General features: G+C 48.1%; 1 long non-coding RNA gene across 1 annotated transcript; it reads left to right on the plus strand.

Moving 5' to 3' along the window:
- The first annotated feature begins 180 nt into the window (after positions 1 to 180).
- LOC136311949 (uncharacterized) lies at positions 181 to 4,818 on the plus strand. The gene is made up of 3 exons (XR_010726854.1): positions 181 to 274; positions 3,961 to 4,013; positions 4,624 to 4,818. It is a non-coding gene; the product is annotated as an uncharacterized lncRNA (long non-coding RNA).
- Positions 4,819 to 23,230: the final 18,412 nt, after the last annotated feature.

A 23,230-nucleotide genomic window follows, 5' to 3' on the forward strand; every position in this document is an offset into this window, starting at 1 on the left:
GCCCAGGAGCGCGCTCTCCACTCCGCGGCCGCGCGGGGTCGCTTTTCCGGGTTGGGGGTTGGGGAGGGGGCCCACCCTTCGGGAAGGCGCCGCCAAAGTCTTCTGGCCACACCTCCTGGAGTCACGCCAACGCGTCCCCTGGGCTGAAACCAGAAAGACAACTTCGGGCGGGCGGAGGCAGGGGTGATGGGCGGGACGGGACGCGGGCGCCCTTGGACAGGTCGGAAAAAACCGAGAGGTTTCTCTTCCCCGGGTTGAGTCACCAGCGCGCAGGGTAGGCGTCTGGAACACGGGGTCAGGACAGTGGGCACGGGACGTGGTATTGGGCTGTTTTAAGAGTAGGTTTGGGCCACTCCTTGGTCCTGCTCCCCACGGTGGGGAGGAGGTCAACTCTATTCCTTTACCTGCGGAAAGGCGAAGGCTTCGTTGAATTGAGCGCCTCTGGCTTGCTTAGTAGGCCGGGGAGGGAGTTCACGGTCAGGGTTGACTAAAAGGGGAGTTTGAGGTCCGCTAGGAACGCCAGAAACGTGGGCTGGGTCGTGAGGCCCCAGGGTGACAACGGGTGGTCCTCCAGTATAACACGCCCTGGGTCCTCATCTGCGGTTCCAGCCAGAGTTAAAGGCTTGGATGCGAGGTGCAGGCACTCACCTTGCAGAGTGAGCCCCACGTTAATTTGGGGTATTCTTTGTGCTCCAGTTAGACTGCTTTTCTGCATACTTGGAGCCACTGACACTGGAATTGGAGGAAGGGGCTACTTTGGTGGATTCAGATGATTCTTTGTTGGAGGGTTAGTGACAGGAAACACGGTGGCCTCTGCTACCGTCCGTGTGACTTGGGATTTCTTTCAATTCTGTGCCTTGATTTCCTCATCTGTAAAAGTAGAATGAAAACAGTACCTGTCTTATGGCTGGGATAGTGAGGATTAAATGAGTTCGATATATGCCAAGAACCTGGCCCATCATAAGCACTGCTTAAACATTAGCTGTTGTTAAAACATACATATTAGTGAATGTTTAATATTAATATTGATTATCCATGATTGACATCTGTTTAAGAACTCTGCTATGAGAGCCCGGAAGAAATTAAGTTTAATTTTAATTTCTTTTTTTTTCTTCTTTTTTTTTTTCTGAAGCTGGAAACGGGGAGAGACAGTCAGACAGACTCCCGCATGCGCCCGACCGGGATCCACCCGGCACGCCCACCAGGGGCGATGCTCTGCCCACCAGGGGGCGATGCTCTGCCCCTCCGGGGCGTCGCTCTGCCGCTACCAGAGCCACTCTAGCGCCTGGGGCAGAGGCCAAGGAGCCAACCCCAGCGCCCAGGCCATCTTTGCTCCAATGGGGCCTTGGCTGCGGGAGGGGAAGAGAGAGACAGAGGAAGGAGGGGGGGTGGAGAAGCAAATGGGTGCTTCTCCTGTGTGCCCCGGCTGGGAATCGAACCCGGGTCCCCCGCACACCAGGCCGACGCTCTACCGCTGAGCCAACTGGCCAGGGCCTAATTTTAATTTCTTAGAAGGACTACATGCATGGAATTGGTGGCATGTGGTCTAAGTCTTGAAAAAAAATTAATAGATGCGATGTCATTCAATCCTTCAGTAGAGGTTTCCCAAGCATTTGTGGTGTGCTGACCATTGTCGGGGCTCGGAGAAGGGTTCTCATTCAATTTCCCTTCTAGGAAGGGAGCGATGCAGATGACGGGACACTTGGGAGGGGATTTCAGATGAGTAGGTGGGGTGGGGGTGTAGGCAGTGTAGCAGGAGCTGGCGCACAGGGAGAGAAAGAATGCATTGGGGGGTGCGTTGGACTCGGGGGTTGGGAGGATGCACTGGACTTGAGGATTGGGGGTTGTGCATCGGAACCTCAGTAGACCTGATCAGACTTTTACCGCAGTGTGGGGTTTTGAAAAGCACTCTAACATGGCTGCAGCAGAGTTTGGAAAGGGGAATACAAAATAATAATAACTACTGTTTATTGAGTGTCTACTATGTGCCAGGCATGGATGGTTCATTCTAAGGACTTTGCAACAACTGCACATGATGGGTACCATTGTTCTCACCGCCATTTTTATAGTTTAAACTGAGACACAGAGAAATTAATGTGCTCAGGATCACACAGCTCATAATGTTTGGGAAAAACTCCAGAGCCCTCCTTTTCAACTACTAGTCTATCTCCCTCTTAGTTATGCCTGAGTCCTACTTATAGTCCTGGTTAAGGAGTTAAGATGCACACACTCAACATAGAGAACAGTCGCACAGTCTGTAATAAAGCACTGAATTTTGTGGGCACATAAATTCTTTATAGCTGGTCTTCAGAGGGGAAAAAAAAAGAAATCATACTCTATTCCATTTGCACCTTTTAATATCATAAAGAACACAACAGTGACAACAGCAAAGAAAAATCAGCCAGAGTTTCACTTTTATTGGAGAAAATAAAATATTTTCCACTTTTAATTTAACATCCACCCAGTGGAATGTATTACCAGGACTCATTTTCTTTCCTCCCACCTCTGGCCTCTCAGGGTGGGTGTCCCCAATTCCCAGGGCTCACTGGCTCTCCTTGGAGAATCGGGGTGCCCACCCTTGCCGTGTTGACGCGGGCTTTCAGTCTTCCAACCAGCGAGGCCCTGGTTGTTCAAAAGATAATTTGGTTTTAGAGGTGTTGAAACAAAGAACAGGAAAAGCAATTCTCTGCAGAATTTATTTTTCCAAAATCACACCTAACCCATCCACTCTTACCCTCGCAGATGCGTCCCATGGTATGGAGAAATGTCTTCTTGCTTCTTCCACATCATGCCACTCCTGATTAAGCTGACCAGGATAGTAATAATAATAATAATAAATGTCCTTTGGCAGTTGCTGAGGGTAGGTGGGATGGGAGAGGACAGGCCTGCTGGGTGACACACATTAGTGACCTCTGCACACCGTCGGGCTGGCCTTTCCAGTCCTTCTTCCTTCTTCCTCTTTCCTTGGGACTTTTGATTCAAGAAAGACAGCGTCCCTTTCACGTTGGACACTGTGAGCTAGCGCACCCTCTGTCAGGAGGGCCTGCGCGCCCCGTGGTGAGGTTTGTCTGCCCTGGAGCATTGCTGCTGTTGCTGGGCTTGTGTTCAGTTTGATGGGTGACTCCGTGACCCGGGCAGGAGGGGAGGCGGAGTCCTGCCTTTTGTTATCTCCCGATTCGTGACTCATGGACCAACCACATCTGCTGTGTGACAGGTTGGCCTGCTTCCCCCGCCCACCGCATCCTGGATGGGACAAAAGGGACATGTACAAGGCACGACACCTCTCCTGAACCCACCTCCCACTCTGCACTACCCAAGGATCCTTTCTTTCCTTAGAATATCAGGGTGAATCTTGTTTAAAACAAAACAAAACAAAACAAAACACAAAACCTCACAGGTGAGCTGCTAATTCTCACCTCAACTTCTGAGCCAGATGAGAAGGGCTCCAGCTAGACAGACAAGTTCTTGCCTTTTTCTCTGTAACTTACAAATTGTGTGGTTTTGCAAATTGGGCAACTTCTGCGACCTGGCTAATGGTGTGTATTTTCAGAGCAAAGCGTGGTTGGCTTTTCCTGTTTAGGGTTAGAGATGACTCAGGATGCGCTGGGGCTTGCTGCGTGGAAATTTCTAATAAGGGGAAAGCTTGTGGGAAATTTGGAGGGGACTGTGAAGTCCTTTGATACTTACGGTGGGAACTTTTATCTTTATAAAGTACTTTTGTTTCTGGGGTAATTTCCACATGCTCAAACTTCTTTTGAATAATTATAGGTCTTTTAATGCAAGTCTGTCTTGAACAAGCACCGTGAACTTAGTGCTGTGTCTTGCACAGAGGAGTTATAGGCATCTGCAGTATTTCTGTACCCTACTTAGTGAATATTTCTTTGTTGTTCACCCTCTGGCAGGTACTGTTCTAAGCACTTTACATATTTTCCTTCTAATGTTCACGATGTCTCCTATAAGGTACATGTTTACAGATGAAAAAACTGAAGTACAGAGAGGCCAAGATGCTTGTGGTAAGTAGACTTATTATTTTTTTCCCCTGTATTTTTTCAAAGCCAGAAGTGGGGAGGCATTCAGACAGACTCCCACATGTGCCTGACCAGGATCCACCCGGCATGCCCACCAGGGGGGCGATCCTCTGCCCATCTGGGGTGTTGCTCTGTTGCAACCGGAGCCATTCTAGCGCCTGAGGCAGAGGCAATGGAGCCATCCTCAGTGCCTGGGCCAACTTTGCTCTAATGGAGCCTTGGCTGTGGGAGGGGAAGAGAGAGACAGAGAAGAAGGAGAGGGGGAAGGGTAGAGAAGCAGATGGGCGCTTCTCCTGTGTGCCCTGGGCGGAAATTGAACCTGGGACTTCCACACACCAGGCCAATGCTCTGCCGCTGAGCCAACCAGCCAGGGCCTTGTGGTAAGTAGTCTTTAAGGTGGTGCCAATGATACCTCCTCCTGGTGTCCTTCCCCTGGGGAATCCCCTTCCTTCAGATGAGAGCTGGACCTACCAACTCATTCTAAATAAACAGAATATGGCCAAAGGGTGATAGGAGGTCACTTCCAAGATTAGATTACAAAAAGACTAAGACTTCTGTCCTTCTCTCTGTCTCCCGGCCTTCTCTGTGGGTGAAGCCGGCTGCCATGTTGGGAGTAGCCCTATGATGCTACACACCACAAGGAACTAATGTCTTTGGCCAATAGCCTGCAAAGACCCCAGGCCTGGCTGACGATTGGATTGCACTTGTGAGACCCTGAGCCAGAGGACCCAGTGACCACAACAGAGTTAAGCTGACACACAGGAACTGTGAGATAATAAATGTTGTTGTTTCAAGCTACTAGGTTTGGGGCTGATTTGTTACACAGTACAATATAACTAATACACTTGTCCAAGGCCAAAAAGAATGTCTGTAAAAAGAAGAATTGCAAATCGTAGACCCTCTGTAACTTATTTTCCCTCTTAAATTATTTTGATTATAATGCTACTTAAATATATGGAAACAAATCTAGGAATACAATTTTTATGATGATTATTGCATACAGCTATATATATATAAAAAAATGGAACACCAAAATGTCCAGAATGATGTTTTTATTACTTGTTCTTTTTTTTTTTTTTTGTATTTTTCTGAAGCTGGAAACAGGGAGAGACAGTCAGACAGACTCCCGCATGCGCCCGACCGGGATCCACCCGGCACGCCCACCAGGGGGCGATGCTCTGCCCCTCTGGGGCGTCGCTCTGCCGCGACCAGAGCCACTCCAGCGCCTGGGGCAGAGGCCAAGGAGCCATCCCCAGCGCCCAGGCCATCTTTGCTCCAATGGAGCCTTTGCTGCGGGAGGGGAAGAGAGAGACAGAGAGGAAGGAGGGGGGTGGGGGTGGAGAAGCAAATGGGCGCTTCTCCTATGTGCCCTGGCCGGGAATCGAACCTGAGTCCCCCGCACGCCAGGCCGACGCTCTACCGCTGAGCCAATCGGCCAGGGCCTTATTACTTGTTCTGATTTAAATTTTTATTTTTAAAATGATAATTTCCTGTGATGGAAGCTGTGCTAAAATGAACTCGTTGTTTAGTTTGGAAGCAACGTCCGTTCGTGTCCATCAACAGGAAAGTGAACTACGTACGCCATCCTACCGAACCTTCTGCAGCTTGGAAAACCAGCTGCTCTAGAATAAAAGCAAGCTGCAGCCAAGACGCGTCTATACAAAAATAACCGACACAAAAGTATGACTTTATGTGCTTAAAGGGCGTAGGCAGGTCTGGGAGGAGCCAGTGCTCCGATGCCAGTGATGGCTTCCCGGGGCGGGGCGGGGCAGGCGAGTGTGAATGAACGGGGAGCTTTTGCTTTGTATTTTCTGTATCTCTCTATCTTTTTTCATCTTTTCTTTTTTCCCTCTTTCTTTCTGAAATAAGAATCTATTCATGTGTTTCTTGTGTAATTAAAAAAAAGTGTTGTCCTTGGCTTTCTTTCCGGGGTTATGTTAGAGTGGGATTTATTAGCTATAGGGTTGGTGCCAAAATGAGTGACACAGGAAAAGGTAAGCCAGCCAGAGGGGGTGGTCCTCGCGCTCCGTGGAAAGGCATGGAGCTTCAGCCAAGTCTCGGGGTCCGGGGGGTTACGTGCCGAAACTGGTACTCTCATAACAGCAACTCGGGGTGTGAGGAGAGCGTGAGAGACCCTGGAGGGCAGGGACCAGACAGGCTGGGGGGCTCCCTGGGACAAGCAGACAGTCTGTCCTGGGGCAGAGCTGAGGGTGGAGCTGTGAGCCAAGGGCTCGTTCGTGGCCATCTGTCAGCTGACCCAATGTAAAGATTTGTTCAAATAATAGCATCACATTCAGAGACCCAGGATTAAATCAGATCCAGACTCAACTTGTTGGGGAGACAGTAGCCCAGCAGGGGAATAATATTTATGATAGGTTACCCTGAACACTGTGCTTTCTACATACCTGACACCTTTTAAAGCACGCTTAATCCTTACACAAATCCTACGAGTCATGTTGTATTATCTCATTTTATAGATGAAGAAAGTAAGGATCTTGGAGGTCAAACAGGAGATATGTGGCAGAACCAGGATTCGGACCCAGGTGATTTTAATTCCGGTATCTGTGTGCTTATCAGCCTGTCTGTCCTGCCAGAAATCCTTTTGAAAATCGAACAAGTGTGAGAAAAGCCATGGTAGAGTCCGGAAAAGAGAGGAGGGTGAAACCCGGGCTTCCTGGACGGTCGACTATAAGGAAGAAAGCAAGAAAAGGGGACACTGTTTGCGTTGAGTCTCGAAGGAAGAACAGGAGTGTGACCATCAAAGAAGGGGGTTAGAGAAAACAGTCCAGAGACTGGGACTGGTGACCATTATCTGTCATAGAGCTCTTGACCCTTCTGCTTCCCCTCCGGAGTTGTCTGGCCTCTCCCCTTTATGTCCCACCCCAAAGTGGACCCCCGCTCTCCTCCTCCTCCTGAATGAGCCGTCGACATCGCCTTACGGGTGGATCTGCCACGCAGTTCTCCCAGGACTGTGTATTCCGAGAGGTCTCCCTGGGCCAGACAAACAACATTTCGTCCTCCGTGAAGAATGAAGAGAGGCAGAGGGAAGAGAGAATCCCTGATACTGTTTTCATTGTCCCCACGTCACTAAGCCTGATCTAGAGCCCCTAGGTGGCCTCATCCTTGCAGGACCCAACACAGAGCGGGAGCCGCTGAGAGCCAGCAGGACTGACATGACCTTGAGACCTTCAAAGCATTCATCCCTCGCCGTCAGTATCAGTGCTGTCGGGTTAAAAGTCCCACGAGAGGCTGTCTTGGAGTCTGAGGAGAGAGAAGGCAATGAGCGGGAGACTCGGCCTCCCTAACGGGAAGCAGGTGATTTTAATCATTTGTTTCACGGGCTGCGCTACAGGGGTTCAGAGAAGAGAGGAAAGCCCGGGCCAGGATCTTGCTCCCCAGGTCTCCCTCCCCCGCTTCTTCCCTTTGCTGGGACCGGGTGAGTGGCCCGCGCTTGCTCCTGTTTGCTGGCTAGGACTCAGGGAGGGGGTCTCACCGCCGCAGCCCACACTGGCCCGGCCTGGTTCTGTCTCTCCGCCTGCCATCTCGGCCGCCTGCCTTCCTGAGGCCCTGCCTAGGACTCAGCGGTTTTCAACCTTTTTACACTCGGGGGTCCGTGAAAGCAGGAGAATCATTTCGGGGATTGCTAAGGCAGAGATAACCCTGAGCATAAGCGAATTTGACTAAGAGCACTGGGTCCGTCATCTTCCTACAGCATCAGGGGGTTGACGCTTTCGCAGACCAGCTGGAAGGTCCGTGGACCAGCGGTTAAAAACACGGGTGTAGGTCACAGGGCCTCTTCCTCCGGTCACCGGTCACTGGCCTCCCCCCCCCCCCCAGCACCCCTTTCGCCATCTCTAGAGGACAAACAGAACTAACCCTGGCAAAGGAGAGGCTGGATGGCCTGCAATGAGTGATGGCGTGTACACGGGTTCCCTTATGGGCGCGGTCACCAGGAGTAGTCGCAGGGCCAGCTCACGGTGAGACCTGCCCCGGCCCAGGGCGAGGTCAGCCTGGGCTCCCCGGCTTGCACAAGGTGGAACGCGACTCAGGCCTGTCCAGAGGCTCGTCTGGAGGAGGCGTGGCTCCCGAGCCCTGCCACCAGATCTTTCTCACAGTCTTTCTGTTCCTCCTCTTCCTGCAAACGGGCTCTCATTGCTGCCCATAGCCCCGGGGCACATGGACAAATGTAGTCCGCAGCATACCTTCAGTTTATGGCTCTCTCTACTCCAGCCACCCCCAGGGGTGAGAGGCCCAGGTCTCAGCCTCAGGCCCAGGTCTCAGGAGAGGGAAGCTGATTGGCTCAGCTTAAGTGAGCTGACCGTTCCCAGCCCAGCCAGCTGCGGCCAGGCTACCCTCATGCCCTGCAATCTGGCTTCCACTGCTCCTCCCTCGCTGGTGGCAGGTGGAGAGGATTCTGAGAAGAGGAATTTGGGGTTGGCCAGACGCTCCCAAAGTTGGCCACTGTGTCTTACAAGGGAAGTCATGACCTTTGGCGTCTCAGCACTGAAGCCCCGTTGGGGAAATTGCATGGTGAGTCGGGATGACTTTAAACAAATGTAAAATCTTTTGTCTTTGTGGCCAGAACGTGGAGTTTAACAAAGCACAAGGCTTTGAGTTTTGGGGAGAAAGGTTATTTCCAATAGAGTGATTGAAGGGGCCCGGGTTCCTAACAGGAATGGATGAGGGCAGGTTCCATTCTGATGATGCGAGTTGAGATTAGGTGGGTAGAGTGGGAGCCTTTATTGGAGAAATTTGAACACCAAATAAATAAGCTGAGACTTGACCCATTCAAGATTAGGAATTGGGATAGTTGAATGGAAACTGGGCACGGTCTGGAATCCGATACTTCTTGATTAGAATCTGTCCCTTCCTGTGGTTTATGAGACTTGGGAGGGCTCCTTAACTGCAGAGCCTCAGTGTCCCCACCTAGAAAATTGGAATACCAGTACTGGCCTGTACTGTAGTGGGCGTCTGCTGTTTTGTCTGCCCATTCCCACTCCTGGTAAATGCTTCTCAGTGTCAGTTTGGGGGGCTGCTCTGTGTGGTTTGGGTTGGACTGAGGCCATCTCACAGCTTGGGGTGCACACATGACCGTGGCCAGGGCCACCCATCCAGCACCTTCCTCAGGACGCTTGTCTTCCTTCTGTTGGAAATCGTTGTCGTTCATATACAGATCCGTGGTTCTGGAACGAATGGTGTTTCTTTACATGTGGCACTTTGTGTACTACCTAACCTGCCCCACGTGCAAAGCTTTTCTGACCTTGGCCGATTAAAAGCAGTCTACCCCCTTGCCACAGATCAAGGAAAGGGGTTACCCAAACTAGGCTGATGGGTAGTTAGTTATACCATATACAAATCATTCTGAGAGTAATGCCAGCATAGTGGAAAATTTGCTGAGAGATGGAGAGGGGCATAAATGCATCATGTGAGCTGCTTGATCCAGCCATGCCTGAAGCTATCTATCATCTCTGGAGTTTATCAGTTACATTATCTGATAATTGTTGATGGAGATCATCCTCCCTGGGTCCCTCTTGCTCCTATACATCATGCTGGGTGTGCTAAGAACACAAGGCCCTGACCACTTTTATTGGGCCATTTTTCATAGTTATGTTCACAGCAAACTATCTTGAGGGATGAAGTGATGTCTGCCTCCAGGATAAAGAGCAGGTTTTCTTATTGCTTGCTAGAAAAGTGACGGATTTCCCAAGCTCAGTGCTCCTCAGCCGTGATGCAAGCCTACTGTGTGCAGAGCATCCATCTGAGTCATTCTGTGTCACCTCTGAAGGATTCGGGGTCAAGGGACCAGGGCAAATATGCTGATGCTCATGCTGCTTGCTGTGCCACGGGTAGGTCCAGGAGTTTCGTGCCCTCTGCCAGCATTCATGAAATAGTCACAGGATAACTTGTTAGCTTGGAAGGAGGGGGAAATTAATACTAGACTTAGCAACAATCCTCTCTTCATTTTGTTCCTTAAGCCAGGAAGAATTTCGTTGTCGCAACAAGAGTTATAACACTGCCTTCCTCATCAGTTGAGATCATGTATGTGAAAACTTCTCATCTGTGCTGGGCTGCCAAGTTTGAATGGTTCTCTAACAGACTTTTATCAAACAACTTAACTGAGGTCTAATTGACATACTATCACCCACACATATTTAACGTGTACCATTTGATAAATTTTGACTTATGTATGTACCACTCGACCTTTGCCATGGCTGTGATAACAAAACTAAAGATAGATTGTTTTCCTTTTTATTATACTTTTTAAAAACATTTTATTATGGAGATACTAAAACCTACACAATAGTAGGGAAAACAGTATGATAAACTCCCAAGTACCTATCACTCATCATATCAATATTCAGCCTTTTTCATTTCATTTAATTCCTTTTTAAAATTTTTTCTGAAATATTTTAAAACAAATTCCAGATATGATCTCATTTTATCCATAAATACTGCAGCATGTATCTTGAACAGAGAAGGACTTGTTTCCTTAATATAACTGCAATAACATATCACACCCAACAAAATTAACAGTCATATTTTTTTTCATATCATGTAAAAGACAGTTTCTGGTATTCAGTTTCCCCAAATAACTACAAAAATGTCGTTTTATAGGTTTTTGTTTTTCAAATCAAAATTTAAACAGCGTCCACAGACTGCATTTAGTTAATAGGTCCCATAAAAATTCTTGAATCTGTAAAAGTTTCTCTTCCCTTTTATTTTTCTCTACCATTTATTTGTTGAAGAAGCCAAGTTCTTCGTGGGGAACTTCACAAAACTAGATTAGGCTCATTTGACTCTTTGATGGGGAGAGGCACTCCTCTGTTATCTCATGGGTCCATGAAAGGGGGAGTTGGCACTAATGCCACCTGTCGGCCAGTCACCCGGGAGCCATGCCATCTGAGTCCTTTCTAACAGCCGCTCACTGAGACCCCCGTGGCTCCTTCAATGTGCCTCCCCCTTGTTGTAAGGAGCCAATAAACATAACTTGGATTGCAGGTATGTCTCTGGTAGACGGTCTAGAGAGTGCTGGCAGGAAGTATATAGATGTATCAATAGGTAGTGCCAACCATCATTCTGTTATTGTTTGTTGGGTAGATTTTTAAACAGGAGTATAATTTAAAGCAATTGGATGTTTCAGGAATTACACAGTAGCTATCTATAACCCTTGTTAAACTGGATTCACTGATCCAAACAATTATTGAGACCTTTTAACAAAGTGACCTAGGACTGGTCATTGCCAGGGCTGCTATAAAAAGGTGCCACACATGGGGTGACTTAAACAACAGTCTCACCATTCTCTCACAGTCCTGTAGCCCAGAAGTCCAAGATCAAGGTATGGACAGGGCTGGTTCCTCCTGAGGGCTAAGAGACAGAAGCTGTTCATGCCTCCGCCCCAGCTCCCAGTAGGTTGCTGGCAAGCTTTGTGTTTCCTGCCTTAGAGACACGTCACCCTGATCTCTGTCTTTTTTTCACATGGCCCTCTCCCTGTGTCTGTGCCTGTCTTCAAATTTGGAAAGAACACCAGTCATAATGGATTACAGCCCAGTCGAATGATTTCATTTTAACTTGATTACCTTTGTGAAGATCCTATTTCAAAATCAGGTCCCATTCTGAGGTCCTAGGGGTTAGGACTTCAATACACAACATTTTCAAGGACGCAGTTCAACACATAATAGTCATTCACAAGCGGATTCTTTCTGGTACGCGTCAGTAGCCCCCAATCTCAGAGGTAAGTGGCAATGGATAGTTCCTGACAATTTCACTGTTAACTAGTTTATATTCAAAGCAAGTCTTCAGCCAAATTCTTACGCAGATATAGACATTGATTTAATAAATACATATTATTAGTAAGTGGGAGAAAGAACAGTTCCCACAATCTTAGGAATTCATGTTTAATAACATGTTAGTTAGCCTTCATGTGTTTGAGTGTTTTTGAGGTTTTTAAAAATTATTATTGTAATTGATTTCTAGTTTTATGTCGTTGTGGTCAGAGAAGATAGTTGATATGATTTCCATCTTCTTGAATTATTTAAGGCTTTTCTTGTGTCTTAGCATGTGGTCTATTTCAGAGAGTGTTCCATGTGTACTTGAAAAGAGTGTATATCCTGCTGCTTTGGGATGAATTTCTATAAATATCAATTAAATCCACCTGGTTCAGTGAGTCATTTAAGGTCACTGTTGCCTTGTTGATCTTTAGTCTGGAAGATATATCTATTGATTACACTGGGGTGTTATAATCCGCAACTCTGACCGTATTGCTATCAATCTCTCCCTTAATGTCCAACATTATCTTTACATATTCAGGTGCATATATGTTCACAAAGGTCAGATCCTCTTGTTGGCTCAATCCCTTTAGTATTATGTTATGTCCTTCTTTGTTTCTTTTTTTTTTTAATTTTATTTATTCATTTTTAGAAAGGAGAGAGAGATAGAAGAGAGAGAGAGAGACAGAGAGAGAGAAGGGGGGGAGGAGCAGGAAGCATCAACTCCCATATGTGCCTTGACCAGGCAAGCTCAGGGTTTCGAACCGGCGACCTCAGCATTTCCAGGTCGACCCTTTATCCACTGCGCCACCACAGGTCAGGCTCTTCTTTGTTTCTTGTCATGAGCTTTGTTTTGAGGTCTATTTTGTCTGATATAAAGTATTGTTACCCCAGCTTTTCTTTTTTCCATTTCCGCTTGCATGGAATATATAAATACATATTTTTTTGTCCCTTCACTTTCAGCCTGTGTGTATCTTTTCTTCTGAAGAGGGTGTCTTGTAGACAGCTACATTTGGGTCATATTTTCTTATCCATTCACGCACCCGATGTCTTTAGATTGGAGCATTCATATTTAAAGTGATTATGGATAGGTACTTATTTATTGCCGTTCTATTCTTTATAACTGTATTGCTCTCTCTATTTTTCTTCTTCCTGCTCTTAAAGAAGGCCTTGACCATTGTTTGCAATACTGGTTTGATGGTAATGAACTCTTTTAGCATTTTTTTTGGGGGGGGAGCTTCTGGGAAGATCTTTATTTCACCTTCAATTTTAAAGAAACTTGGTGCATAAATTAGTCTGGATTGCAGTTTTTTTGTTTTTCATCACTTTGAATATTTCATGCCAATCTCTTCTGGCTTGGAGTATTTTTATTAAGCAATCAGCTGACAGACTATGGGAGCTCCCTTGTAGGTAAGTAACTGTCTTTCTCTTGCTGATTTTGAGAGTCTCTGTTTTTAACCTTTGCCATTTAATTATGATGTTTCTTGGTGTGGGCCTTTTTGGGTTCATCTTGATTGGGACTCTCTGTGCTTCCTGAACTTGTGTGCCTTTTTTCTTCATCAGGTTAGGAAAATTTTCAGCCATTATTTTCTTCAAACATGCTCTCAATCCCTTGCCCACTTTTTTCTCTTTCTGGTACCCCTATGATGCAGATACTGTCATACTTGATGTTGTCCCCAGGGGTCCCTCAGACTTTCCTCATTTATTTAAATTCTCTTTTCTTTTTGTTGCTCTGCTGAGGTGCTTACTGTAATCTTGTCCTCTAAATCACTGATTTGATCCTCTGCATTAACTAACCTGCTGTCGATTCTTTCTAATGCATTCTTCATTTCAGATACTGGATTCTTCATTTCTGACTAGTTCTTTTTTCATTGTTTCTATGTCCTTTTTAGTGCAACTTGCTCTTTAAGTTCTCACCGAGACCACCCATTCTTCCCCTAAGGCCCTTGAGCATCCTTAGAACCACTGTTTTATGTTCTGCATCTGGTATTTTGGTTGCTTCCATTTCACTTAATTCTTTTTCTGGGGCGTTCTCTTATTCTTTCATTTGGGGCAGATTCATTTGTCTGTACATTTTATCTGCCTTTTTGTGTTTGACTCTTTGTATTGGGTAGATCTGCTGTGACTCCCAAGCTTGTAACGAGGGAGGGCTTTCTGAAGCAGGTGCCTTGTGGGTTTTAGTAGTGCAGTCTTCTGGGTCACCTGACAGGTGCTTCAGAAATGTTTCTTGTGTGGTTTATGTGCCCCCGCCCCCGCTGGCCGTTGAGTCTTGAATGGGCCTGGTGTGCATGGGAGGGGCCAAGCTGTGTACAAGGTGTGGCCTCTTGCAGCCCTGAGATGGGGGCAGACTGTAAAAGGGCCAGGACTTTCTGAGGTTTGCACCCACCTGTCGGCGACTCCTCCACCCTCCTGAACTTGTCTGGCCTTCCTCCAGAGCCTTTTGAAGAAGGACTGTAGAGTGGGCCCACACTGGCCATGCCACACCGCCCCTTCCACGTGGCCCCAGCTCAGTAAGTGGGGGTGACTGGGGTCGGGGGGATGATGAGGCTCGTGGGTCTCCTACTTGGGGGCAGCGGTGGGGTCAGGCACTCACTGGGGAGAATGTGGCCCCTACTCCAGAGCCGCACGCACCACTCAGTCTCTGCCAGGGTCCCCAACTGTAGCTCCCGCAGAAAAAGTGCAGCGCAGGCTCAGGGAGGTGCGGCCCGCCATCCCCTCTGCAGGAGCCGGCTCGGTAGGCTGGGGCCACCAGGACTTAGGAAGAGTGACCAAGACAGTCTCCCCGTCGGGGTGGCGCCCGCTGAGCCTGTGGGAGGAGAGCGAGTCCTGCGCCCCCCTCTGCCCACTCGAGCCCTGTCCCGGACTTAGGAAGAGTGACCAAGACAGTCTCCCCGTCGGGGTGGCGCCCGCTGAGCCTGAGGAGGAGAGCGAGTCCTGCGCCCCCCTCTGCCCACTCGAGCCCTGTCCTGGAGCCGCGGAGGGAGACACGCTCCAGTGGTCCCAGCCCTGCGCAGCGTCCCTTTCCTCCACGGGGCTGAGCCCAGCCGGGGAGGCACTGGGACCTGGGAAGGTGGAACAAAACAGCCTCCGTGTGGGTGGTGCTGGTTGGGCCTGCAGGTGAGGGCAAGACTGGCCCCCATTCCAAGACCTCACAGCCCAGTGTCTGTCTGTCTGCCTGGAGTTTCTGCAGAGGAGCACACCAAAGGTCGCTGTTGGGGGCAGCCAACGGTCCTTTCTGCCTCAAGCCTGGCAGGGTGGTGTCACCCGTGTTTGGAGGACTGGGTTAGTGCACTCCCAGGCTGGTGCTGTAAGAATAGAAGTGCCCAACCCTGGAAGATGGTGCCTGAGGCGGTGCGGCATGCTGACTCGAGAGCGTGCTTCTGTGTGTTGCGGCCCCCCCGCCCCTGGTCAGCAGAGCACCTGGGATTCTAGCACACTCCTTCCTCTTCCCGGTGGACCGAGTCCCTACTGATTTAAACTGCCAGCTGCTATGCAGGCTGCTCTTTCCGGCTCTGGTGCTCTGACTTTGGGGTCCCAGCCTGGAGTTGAGAGTGTGGGTCCCAGCCCCACACTCCTTAGGGGCGCTTTTGCAGTTGAGAGATATCCCTCCAACTTCTCAGCCGCTGTACCTGGGTGCCTGCACCAACATTTTCAGTGTCTCCGCCCTTCTTACCGGTCTCCGGTGTGGCTTCTACAAACCCTTGGGTATCATACTCCTGTTCAGCTAGCCTTCAGTTCGCCACTCAGGCTGAGAGCTCTATTATTTAGCTGTAAATCTGGTTTGGTGCTAGGAGGAGGAAAATGTAAGTTTCCACCTACTTTATACCCATCTTGGAAAACTTCCTGTGTTATTTAAATAACCTAGTGGATTTATGTGGCTTCAGTCAACCATGGCACTAAAGCACAAATGTGTCCAAGCATATCTGGTGCTAAAAGCATGATACAAAAATCCAACAAATAGTTTTTCCTCTATCAAATAATAATTGAAAGATTATATCTTAGGGGCTCGGGAAATATTGTGGCTTCCCTAGGAAATGGCTGTGGCAAGAGCTCCCGCCGAGGCTTGACAGACAGCAGGCAGTGTGGAAATGAATGCTGCAGCCATGAAAAGATGCACGAGTCCCAGCCTGGGCCTCAATCACACAGAACGAGTGCCTGATGGATCCTGACACTTTCAAGCCTGCAGAATTGCAACTTGAGCCGTTGTAAGCACTTTATGCTTCCTAGAGTAGAGTTTGCAATTAGTCGTTGGGGGTTACATCCATTAGAGTCATTGGGTACAAGCAGCAGAAACAGACTGGCTGATTTTAGCAAAAGGGGCTATATTGGTAGGATATGAGTCAGCTTGGAGAACAGGATAAAAATGGATGAAAGGTGGTCTCCGCTAGAACTAGGAAGCAGGTGGCAGGGGCTACCAGACAGTGTCTTTGGATAAGTGATCATTTCCAGCCTCAGAGCCGCTCAGCTTAAGGTTTGGATTTGAGGGCAGAACGTTTGATTTTCTAACAGGTCTTTCACTCCGGCCTGGGAGGAAGTGCACTTTGGCCAGCAGTTCTGCCATGACTGCTGGTCACGGGGCTGAACGGTCAAAGCCAAATTCTGATGCTGAGTCCAGAACACGGGGGCATAATGCCAAGTAGTCCAGTAGGTTGAGCAACTCTAAGGCAAATCCTGTTTAGGGGACAGGATTTAATGAGACCTGTGTCACTTTCCCAGGGAAGAGCCTTGGGTTGTTTAAGGTTGGGTCCGATGAACCTTTTGGTCCAGGGTCACTGCTGTACGCAGCTTGTTACCTACAGAGGCAAACTGCGTGACAGAAAGGCTCTGAACAAGGTTTTTGTAAATAGTAATCAACGGGAAGGTTTTCAGTACTGGCGGGAACCCTAGTCCACTCCCTGGGAGGGAAGAATGAATTCTGATGGTTGAGACTGAGAAGCAGGTGAGCACGCAGAGCCTCTGGAAGCCCTTTGGCAGGCAGGGAGCCAAAGGGGGCGTGGCAGTGCGTTCTAGCGCAGAGGTCCTCAAAGCACAGTCCTCAGAACACTCCGGACCCGCTCCGGGGCTCAGCAGGGTCACACGTACTTTCATAACAATGCTGAGATGACAGTTTGCCTTTCTCCCTGTGTCAACATTTGCATTTGAGAGTACCAAGACGAAGAGGCGTGCAACTGCTTGTGCCTTAGCGTGAATCAGGGCAGAAACACAAAAAAACAGTACCAGCAAGTGTTGTATTCTTTTCTGCCACACACTCAGGAAAAATAAAAAAAGTAAGAAAACCCAGAGTTTCATTTTAAAATGTCTTTGATGAGCGTTGTTAATTGCATTCTGCCGACCGTTGAGTGCGCTGCGGCCACGTCCTGGCGCCCAGCGGCTGCCCAGAGGAAGAGCGCGCGCGCTGCTGTGGGAGCTGCGAGCGGAACTGGGTTTCCCTACCAGAGCACCCTTTTACTTGCTGGTCATTACTGACCAACCAGCCGCAGTTATTCAGACCTGGACGTCCGGCAAACAGGCTCTCTAACAAAGTGGCTGTCACTCCCAGGTAACTGACAGTGTTTGTCGCTGATGATAAAACCTGCCTTTACAAGCAAAAAGTTGGAATTTTAGAAAACTTGTATCCACCACCCTAAGCTTGATAGCTTTCCAAAACAGAAAGGTGTTTCTGATGATACTGATGGTGATATTAATGAATGTGGTTTTGGATATAATGAAGTGAGGCAACATTTAGAAGATCTGCTTGACCCAGTGAACCAAAACTTCATAAGTGTTCAAGGCATGGTGTTACAAAGAGCCATTTAAGCTTCAAGATAGGTCAGAGAGTTTAATGTAACAGAGTTTGAAAAGGTCACCGATATTTTATATTCCACATTGCAATTAACCTGTAGGACGTGCCACTTGTTGAGTTTTGGTGTGGTATCAAAGCAGAATATCCGCAATTATCTGAAAATATTAAAATACTTCTCCCTTTTCCAATCATATAGTTCTGTGGCTGGATTCCTTTCCTTTCCCCTTCCCCTTCCCTTCTCCCTTTTCCCTTCTCCCTTTTAGTCTCTTCCCTTCCCTTCCCTTCTCTTCCTTTCCCTTCTCTTCCCTCCCTTCCCTTCTCTTCTCTTTCCTTCCCTTCCCTCTCTTCCCTCCCTTCCCTTCTCTTCTCTTCCCTTCCCTTCCCTTCCCTTCCCTTCCCTTCCCTTCCCTTCCCTTCTCCCCTCCCTTCCCTTTTCCCTTCTCCCTTTTCTTCCCTTTTCGTCCCTTCCCTTCTCTTCTCTTCCCCCCTTCCCTTCTCTTCTCTTCCCTTCCCTTCCCTCTCTTCCCTCCCTTCCCTTCTCTTCTCTTCCCTTCCCTTCCCTCTCTTCCCTCCCTTCCCTTCTCTTCTCTTCCCTTCCCTTCCCTCCCTTCCCTTCCCTTCTCCCTTCCCTTCCCTTTTCCCTTCTCCCTTCTCTTACCTTTTCGTCTCTTCCCTTCCCTTCTCTTCCCTTCCCTTCTCTTCTCTTCCCTCCCTTCCCTTCCCTTCTCTTCCCTTTCCTTCTCTTCCCTTCTCCCTTTCCTCTTCCCTTCTCCCTTCCTCCTTTCCCTTCCCCCTTTCTCTTTTCCCCCTTCCCCTCCCCTCCCCTCCCTTCCCCTCCTGTCCCCTCTCCTGTCCCCTCTCTTCTCCTCTCCTTAGAGAGAAGGTAAAATAGTGAGACAGACTACCACATGTGCCCTACCTGGGACCCACCTGGCAACCCCCATCTGAGGCCGATGCTTGAATCAATTGAGCTAATTTTAGCACCTGAGGCTGATGCGCTGGGGCCAACTGAGCTATTCCCAGTGCCTGAGGCCAATACTCAAACCAATTGAGCTACTGGCTGCAGGAGGGGAAGCGGGTGAGAAGGAGAAGAGGGAGGGAAAGAGAAATAGATGGTACTTTTCCTGTGTGCCCTGACTGGGGACATCCATACACCGGGCTGATGCTCTATCCACTGAACCAACTGACCAGGGCTGGATTTTCTTAATATTCTTCAACTAAAACAATGATTGCAAACAGACTGAATGCAGAAGCAGTGCTGAGAATCCAGCAGTCTTCTGTTAGGCCAGAGGTTGAGATTGTAAGACTATATACCAATTAAACTCTTACTTGCTAAAAATTTTGGAAAATACAATATTTTTTGGATAAAAATAAGTTATGTATGTTAGTATTTACTGGATCTATTGTTATTTTAAGTAAATTAATACATACATATTTTTAAATGTATCAGTTTTAACTTCTAATGCAGTACATAGCCATAGCCATACCTATCACACAGATAAACAAAAGCTTTTGCAATCCTCAATAATTTTTAAGAATTTAAAAGGGCCCTGAGACCAAGAAGTTTGAGTACTATAGTTTGCACCAGTGGGATTCCTTTCACATTGAAGGAGACATCAAGAATGGGGGGTAATAAAGATTTCTCTCTTTAACACAGGGGTCCCCAAACTACGGCCTGTGGGCTGCATGCGGCCCCCTCAGGCCGTTTATCCGGCCCCTGCCACACTTCCGGAAGGGGCACCTCTTTCATTGGTGGTCAGTGAGAGGAGCATAGTTCCCATTGAAATACTGGTCAGTTTGTTGATTTAAATTTACTTGTTCTTTATTTTAAATATTGTATTTGTTCCCGTTTTGTTTTTTTACTTTAAAATAAGATATGTGCAGTGTGCATAGGGATTTGTTCATAGTTTTTTTTATAGTCCGGCCCTCCAACGGTCTGAGGCACAGTGAACTGGCCCCCTGTGTAAAAAATTTGGGGACCCCTGCTTTAACAAATCAGAAGCCTGTCTCAGGGGTTGTTCTGGAAGACGCCGTTGACCGAAAGTTATTTACATCTCACTAAAAAGGTCGAATCTCACACACACACACACACACACACACACACACACACACACACACATTTACTGTCCAAACATCCATTATACTAAGAGACAACATGCAACCCAGCTTGGGACCATATGTGGTAGAAGATGCTGTCGGTGGGCTGTCGGGCTCTCCTCCACCGGGGTGATGTCACGGTGCCCCAGCTGCTGTGCGTTGCTTTCAGCCCAAGGAGCAGCCCTCTAGGGAAGGGGCTCAGAGGTGACGCCCCGCATGCTAAGCAGCCCGCCACCACCGACTGACATGGGGACTCGGCAGCCAGAGCCTCTCCTGTCAGCACGGGATGGCTCTAGGGGGGCCGAAGTGGAGCCCACACCTGTGCCTCGCTTCCTCCCTCTGCCGCCCTCTGCTTTCTGTGCTTCCTTCAAAGTTTTCCTGAAAACCTCCCTCTAAGTCACTGGCAAGAGAGCCAGGCCTCTCCTGACCCTAAGGGGGAAGTCCGTGGGAGTGCCCTTCCAGGAAAACATTTGCTGTTTTTTTGATTGAAAGAAGGGGAACAGGCCCTGGCCGGTTGGCTCAGCGGTAGAGCGTCGGCCTGGTGTGCAGGGGACCCGGGTTCGATTCCCGGCCAGGGCACATAGGAGAAGCGCCCATTTGCTTCTCCACACCCCCCCTCCTTCCTCTCTGTCTCTCTCTTCCCCTCCCGCAGCCAAGGCTCCACTGGAGCAAAGATGGCCCGGGCGCTGGGGATGGCTCCTTGGCCTCTGCCCCAGGCGCTAGAGTGGCTCTGGTCGCGGCAGAGCGACGCCCCGGAGGGGCAAAGCATCGCCCCCTGGTGGGCAGAGCGTTGCCCCTGGTGGGCGTGCCGGGTGGATCCCGGTCGGGCGCATGCGGGAGTCTGTCTGACTGTCTCTCCCCGTTTCCAGCTTCAGAAAAATACAAAAAAAAAAAAAGAAAGAAAGAAGGGGAACATGCAGTAGGCATGGCCCCTCCCCCTTCTTCTTGGCCTGGACCTCCCCCGCCATGATGTCTGGGGACAGAGCCTCCATCCTGTGGCCGAGAAGCAATAGACCAGGGGTCGGGAACTTTTTTGGCTGAGAGAGTCATGAACGCCACATATTTTAAAATGTAATTCTGTGAGAGCCATACAATATGTTTAACACTAAATACAAGTAAATGTGTGCATTTTATGTAAGACCAACACTTTTAGAGTACAATAAGTCTCTGAATTCTTCTTAATAACGTTGTTATGCTGTTGTTAACCAATGATGAATAAAGTACTTATTATTAATGTGGCTTCTGGTTCTGCATGGTTTTGCTGATGGCTTTGTAGTCTGGTTGATACATGGTGAGGTTAAGCTTCATGCAGGTGTTGAGACTTCCATCCATTAAACGTGATCGTAGGTTGGTCTAAACATTCTTTAGATGTGAGAAAGACTGCTCACATGCATATATAGAGCCAAACATTGTCAGTACAGCAATACTCGCTGCAGTGTATGATATGTGACGGGAAGTGCGTTCCAAGTTTTGACAATCAGCTGATCCACGGGTTGAAGTTTTTTCATTTCTCCCCACTTGTGTTTGCTTGCCTACTCTGCTTGATGTTGTGCAAGTCTTTCCAAATCTTCATTCAGTGACTTGAACTTATTCACCCACATGTCTGAGGCCTTCAGGTCAGCAGCTTGTAGCTCAAAATCTCTGACGGAGACACCGGGGATGTAACTCAGGTTGGCGCTGTGCACTGCACACTCGTGTGAATGAGTGATGAGCTTAAAAAGACAAGTGCGCTCACGAAATTCTCCAAAGTGCACTTTGAATGACTGCAGGAGATTAGATGTGAAGCCCGCTAGCTGCTGGAGATCAAGATGTTGAGCAGGGTCACTTGCTATGCATGCATCTTTAAACTCTCCCAGTTTTTCAAAGTGTAGTAAACAACCTGTTTCAATGTCAGCGATGAAGAGTTCCAGCTTATTTTCAAATGCAAGCACTGCTTGTTGAAGGGATAAGACTGTATTTCCAATGCCTTGCATTTTCACATTGAGCTGGTTCAGATGTTTAGTCATGTCCACGAGATAGTAGAACTTCAGGAGCCACTCAGTGTTAGCTAACTCAGGATGCTGGACGTTTTTCATTTCAAGAAAAGTCCGGATTTCACTCAAGCCACGAAACGGCTGAGCACCTTCCCTTTTGACAACCAATGCACATTGCTGTCAAAAGCAGGATAATTATTCCCAACTTCATCAAGCAGTGTTTTCAACTGGCTATCATTTAAAGCTCAGGCAGCAATAAAGTTGACCACCCGAATGACCAGTGACATCAGGCTCACCACATATCTGAGTACAAAGTGCCTCCTGATGTAGGATGCAGTGAAAACTTAGGATGGGTCTCTTTTCATGTTCACGAAGAAGCGCTACGAATCCTCTGTTTTTCCCCACCATGCACGGAGCACCATCAGTGCACACCGAAATAAGTTTATCCATGGGTAGATTTTTTTCGTTAGCGAACTCAGTGAAAGACTTGAATAAATCCTCCCCTCTTGTTGTCTCTTTCATAGGCACAGCAGCAAGACTTTCCTCACGTAGTGTGTCACCCACAGCATACCTTGCAATCATGCTGAACTGGGATAAATGGCTTACGTCTGTTGACTCATCCAAAGCGAGAGAAAAGAATGGTGTTGCATTTCTGTCCTTCACTTGTGTTGCCTCAATTTGATTTGCCATCATGATGGTACGATTGTAAACAGTTCTTGCCGACAGAGGCATGTCTTTTATTCGTTTGATTATCTTGTCTTTATCTGAAAAGTTGTCAAAAAGTTCATTGGCAACATCAAGCATGAATGTTTTGGCATACTCCCCATCTGTGAATGGCTTTCTGTTTCTCACAATTGCTAAAGTACCAGCAAAGCTAGCCGAATTCCAGTCACCTTGTTGGGTCCAAACACGGAGTTGCTGCTGACTAGATTGCACTCTGCACAGTAGCCAGTAGCTCTTGACATGCTTTCTTCCTGCTTTCCCCCACTGGATATTTCGATGCAAATGTAGTATGGCGTGTGTTGAAGTGCCACTTTATATTTTACCATTTCATCGATGCAATTTTATCATTACATATTAGATACACTGCAGAACCTGCTCTCTCTATAAAGGCAAATTCCTCTGTCCATTCCTGCTGAAAAGTATGATACTCCTATTCTTTTTTTCTTTTAGCCATCTTCTTCCTCAAAAGAGTTTCTGCAGTTAGCTAGCTGACTACTTGATTAAAAGGAGGGAAGTTTACTTCCTGACCTCACAACAACCTGTGTATATTACGCATTATCCAATAAAAATTTGGTGTTCTCCTGGAGGACAGCTGTGATTGGCTCCAGCCACCTGCAACCATGAACATGAGCGGTAGGAAATGAATGGACTGTAATACATGAGAATGTTTTATATTTTTAAGGTTATTATTTTTTTATTAAAGATTTGTCTGAGAGCCAGATGCATCCATCAAAAGAGCCACATCTGGCTCGTGAACCATAGGGCCTCGACCCCTGCAATAGACAGAAAGGAATGGACAAGAGGGTCCCAGAGCCCGTGAGGCAACTCCTGCCTCCAGGGGTTTGTATGGGAGAGAAAGAA

The sequence above is a fragment of the Saccopteryx bilineata genome, chromosome 8 (genome assembly GCF_036850765.1).
Source record: "Saccopteryx bilineata isolate mSacBil1 chromosome 8, mSacBil1_pri_phased_curated, whole genome shotgun sequence".
In the NCBI taxonomy this organism is placed as follows: domain Eukaryota; kingdom Metazoa; phylum Chordata; class Mammalia; order Chiroptera; family Emballonuridae; genus Saccopteryx; species Saccopteryx bilineata.